Consider the following 5,020-nt stretch of genomic DNA (forward strand, 5'->3'; position numbering starts at 1 on the left):
AAAAAAAAAAAAAAAAAAAAAGAAAAAAGAAAAAAAAAGAAAATAAAACAACCTAAGCTAGGAAAACCTCATAACCCCCCCAATTCCAATTTAAATGTTTATTGTCCTAGCAGACTTTCCTGGTTCAACCTTTTCCCTTCGGCTCCTGTCTACCGTGCCCCTCCTCCAAGGACTCATTGTACCTCCTACATCTCTGTTTGAAGCCCTTCCTGCTTGTAAGATCGTTACTTGTTTACAAGTCGGTTACAGGTTGGCCCTGTCCCCCCATCCCATGATAAGCTCCTTGCAGGCAGTGTAGTCTGGGTTCACATTTCCACTCTCCCTAAGGTGAAGCTCCATAACCACTCTAGGCCGCTATATCCTCATCTATAAAATAGGGAATAGGGGAGATGACGACACTTCTCGTGAAGTGTCAGCCGGGTCATGCACTAAAGGTCTTACTTAAAAGGATACCCGCTACACAAGATATGCTCAACACATGTTTGCTATTATGTGGGCCTGGCAAAAGGCAGATGGCTAGACAGGTTGTAAAATGAATGTTCAATGACACTACCTGCTCCCCTCCCTGCCATTCCTGGGGCTGTACATCCATTCTATACATATATATTTGAATGTCCAGACATGGGGAGAGGCGGGAACAAGGCCTTTGCACCTCTTCCCTGGGCCTGTCCTCTGATCCTGGCTCAATCCTCCTCCCTCCACACTGTGAGTTGGCCTGGGTCCCTGCTGGGCTGGAGTGGGGAAGATTAGACAAGCTTCCCTCCACCCTGTCCTTGGGGTGTTGTCCCCAGTGGCAGCAGAAGCTCCACTCTTCTCCCTTCTCTCTGGTTTTTGCCTGTCTCCAAAGTGGGCCTTTGGGTGTGCCCAAGTTGGGGAGGATGGGAAGAACTCGGATTTGGGGGTTAGAGTCAGTCACTGCCATCATATCAATCAGGGCCCTTTCATCAGCCGGAAACAGTTACATCCGGCTGCCCCAACAAGTCCAGACGGGGGTTCCCTGCCCTTTCCCAGCTTACCCCTCTTGCCCCCCTTCCCCAGCTGACAGTCACTCTCACCCTTCCCCGGATGTAAGGGACAGGCTGGGGCAAGCCAGGGACACACTCAGTTTCCCTCCTCTGCTGCCCCTCCCTGGTGTGACACCAACCTCTTCCCCCTCCTCCTCCCCCCCCTCCCCCTTCCCTGGTCCATCTGCCGTAAGTCCCCAGGACCTGGCTAAGGCAGAGGCCTGGAGGAGAAATCAGGAGTCCGCTTGAGGCTGACTGATGGGGCCTGAGCTCCTCGGGCAAGGTGCTTCAATAAGAACCCTGGGACAGCAAGCCTGGGAGGGGCCTGGTAGCATAGAGAGGGAAAGCACCAGCCCAGGGTCATATGTGCTGAGCCGGGACCAGAACCCAGAGCTCTGGGTGTCTCCTTTTCTTTCCTTTATCCCCACAGCCTCAGTTTCCCTTTCTGTCTGTGGTCTGGGAGGTCTCTAGACTTCCTCTGAACTCTGATATTTGGGCCTGCTTGGTGCCTCTCTCTTCTCTCCCCCTCCCAGTTTCTCCCTGCAGAAGTGCCCAGGTTTACAGTGGGGTGGTTAAGGGTGGAGTGAGGGAAGGGGGACCTTCTAGCAGGTTCAGGCAGTCTCTGTTTCAACAATATAATTCTCACTGTCGACCAAGAGACCAGAGGCTATTGTGTGGGGGAGTGTCTGGTTTGGCAGTGGCCAGATTGTCTCTGCTTGGTTCACAGCCCAGTGCTCTGCCCACTGGACCATCCAGCCTGACATTTGACTTTTGCCAGCACCTGATTGTTCCAGGCAAACTCCAGGTATGGGAAGGATGTGTAAAGACATGGAGGCAACAACCTGGGCAGGACCCATGGAGTCAGAAGTCAGGATTCCCACCCAGTGAAGCAGGTCGGGGGAGGCCTGCTGAGCAATCCTCAGAACCCAGGCATCGGGGGTCCAGACTGTGGTGTGCCCTGCCCTGGCCTGTTTCAAGGATCCTGAGATCAGAGAAACCCTTTCCTTTCCTCTCTCACTTCTTTTTGTTTGTGACGGAGTCTTACTCTGTTGCCCAAGCTGCAACCCTGGCAACTGCAGCCTCCACCTCCCAGGTTCAAGCAATGATTCTCCTGCCTCAGCCTCCCGAGTGGCTGGGATTACAGGCGTGCGCCACTACGCCCAACTAATTTTTGTATTTTTAGTAGAGGTGGGGTTTCACCATGTTGGCCAGCCTGGTCTCGAATTCCTGACCTCAGGTGATCTGCTGGCCTCGGCCTCCCAAAGTGCTGGGATTACAGACATGAGCTACCGAGCCTGGTCTTACTTATGACCGATGTACTTGAAAGAATAAAAGAGCCTAAGGTCACAGCCCAAAGTCTTCTGTCTTGCTCAGTGACATGGACTGAATTGTATCCCCTCAAATTCACATGTTGGAGCCCTACACTCCAGCGTGATGGTATTTGGAGGGGGGTTTTTGGAAGGTAATTAGGTTTAGATGAGGTCATGAGGGTGGGGCCCCGATTGTCGGGTAAGTGCCCCTATAAGAAGATACCAGGGAGCTTTCTGGGTCTCTCTTTCTCTGCTTCTCTCTCTCCATGTGCCTGCAGTGAGAAGGTGGCTGTCTGCAAGCTGGGAAGGAGAGAGAATTCTCATCAGAAACCAAATTGATGAACACCTTGATCTTGGACTTCCCAGCCTCCAGAACTATGAGAACTAAATGTCCGTTATATAAGCCACCCAGTCTGTAGTATTTGGTTCAACAGCCTGAGCTGCCTGAAACAGACAGCATGGACAGACAAGGCTGCCGGTGGGTGGAGGTAGGGAGGCTGGGGGAGCCCTGAGGTGTGCTCGGAACCTGCCCTGTTCTTCTCCTGGTTCTACCCTTCCCCCACAAGCTGCATGACTCTAGGTGAGTCACTGGGATTTGGCCTCTCCGTCTGGACAATGGGTCCTCACCCTGCCCTCTCCACTGCAGGTGGGTGTGGGAATCTCCAGGAAAGAGAGGGTGGGTCTCTGGGGCAAGATGGTCCTTTAGCTTTTACCCATCCCTCACCCCAAGCCTGAGGCAGTTGCTGCCACAAAGACAATTGTCAATCAATCCTGAGTCAAAACACCTCCATCTCCAGAGAACATCTGACACAGGGGCAGGCAGGCAGTGGCCCTGCCTTCGGGGAGCTTACTGTCAGAGCCAACCAGCCCACAGATGGAGCCAACAGAGCCCCAGTTTAAACCCCAGGAGGAGGAGAAGCCCCGACAGCCACAGCCCAGACTCTGACTGGCCAGGTTCATCTGCAAGTCCAAAGGCAGCTATGGCCTTTTGTCCTTCTCTGGCCTGTCTCAGCCCCTTCCTCATTGCTAGGTGGAAGTCCTCTGCCTTCCATCAGGATGTGAGCACCATGAGGCCTTGGATGCTGCTGTCCTGGGGCCTGAACATGAGAGATGCTCATTTGGTGAAGGAAGAAATGGCTGATGAAACTCAATTTGTGCCTGCTTTCCTGTGTTCTCAACAAAGCCCTGGGGCTTTGAGATGGGGATTTTTTTTTTTTTTTTTTTTTGAGATGGAGTCTTACTGTGTCACCCACGCTGGAGTGTAGTGGCATGATCTCCACTCACTGCAACCTCCGCCTCCCAGGTTCAAGAGATTCCCCTGCCTTACCCCCCTGAGTACCTGGGATTACGGGCGCTCGCCATTACGCCTGGATAATTTTTGTATTTTTGGTAGAGATGAGTTTGGTAGAGACGGGGTTGGTCAGGCTGGTCTCAAACTCCGGACCTTGTGATCTGCCTGGCTTGGCCTCCCAAAGTGCTGGGATTATAGGTGTGAGGCACCGTGCCTGGCAAGAGATGCGGAATATTACAAGGTCATGGGCAAGAGTGTTTTGGGAGGGATGTGGGAAACAAAAGAGAGAGGGAAAGAGACATACTTCCAACCAGACTATGGGTAAGGGGCAGATATGGGTGGGAACTTAAGAGACAGGGGTGTCTAAGAGGTCCCCTGGAGCTGTGGGCCCCTCCTCCCTGTGGCCTTCCAGCTGAAGCTGAGGCTGTGGGCATGGCGTATTCTCAGGCAGAAACACTCCTGAAGAATTCCTCCACCACATCCTTGCTGGCTCCCTGTCTGGTAGGTTTGGGGTGCCAGGGTTCTCCGTTTCAGAGAGTCTGGTGCCTGAGGACTCAGAAGGGCTGAGAGGGGCTCTGAGGCCAAAGGCCTTGTAGGGTGACGTGGTGGGGGACATGGGAAGGTCTGGCACAATGGGTGATCCTGGGTGTAGTGGGCGCCTTAGGTATTCCCCATTCCCCACCCCCGCCCCTCACTGTAGGTTGCTAGCTAGAAGACAGGCTTCTCAGTGAAATATGAATTTCAGAGTCCTCAGCTCTGGGGCTCCCTTCTGAATAGAGAGAATAAGCAACAAATAAAGGTTTAGTATACGTATGTCTCAAATACTGCATGGGCCTGTGGGTGTCCTGTATTTTCATTTGTAAAACTTGGCAGCTCTACCCCAGTATGCACCCTGGCCTTCTCCCTCCGGGCTGCCTGGCGTGGGGAAGGTGCCAGTGGAGGTGGGCCGGCCCCTCTGCTCTGGGGGAGCTAAGAAGGCCCTGGGGTGTGTGGGCTCCATGGCTGTGGCCCGGGCACAGGCAGCGGCTGTAGTGAGTGGTGAGGCAGGGCACGTGTTTGATGGGGGAGGAGAGCTGGGCAGTGGCAGAGCCAGAGAGACAAGGGAAAATTTTTTTGTGGGTTCCTGTCTCGTTCCCTCCCCAGACTCACTGCCACTGTGGGCCTGAGTCACCGGGAGAAGGGGCTGGGACAGATAAAACTTTTCCACTCAGCCCCTAGCCCAGTAACCTGGCTCACCTGATTGGCACCGCCCATTCGGAGGGAAATTCCAGGCCTAAATCCTGTTCGGAATTCTCTCTTTGGCCAGCGAAGGGGTTGGGAGCTCCTGGGGCTGGGCACATCTCCTGTCAAGGGAACCGGCTCTGGGGCTCCCTTCTGCATAAAGAGGAGAGAGAGAGAGAAAAGAGAGAGAAAGA

Source organism: Sapajus apella, unplaced genomic scaffold, assembly GCF_009761245.1.
Source record: "Sapajus apella isolate SASKATOON/1434 unplaced genomic scaffold, GSC_monkey_1.0 scaffold41, whole genome shotgun sequence".
NCBI lineage: Eukaryota > Metazoa > Chordata > Mammalia > Primates > Cebidae > Sapajus > Sapajus apella.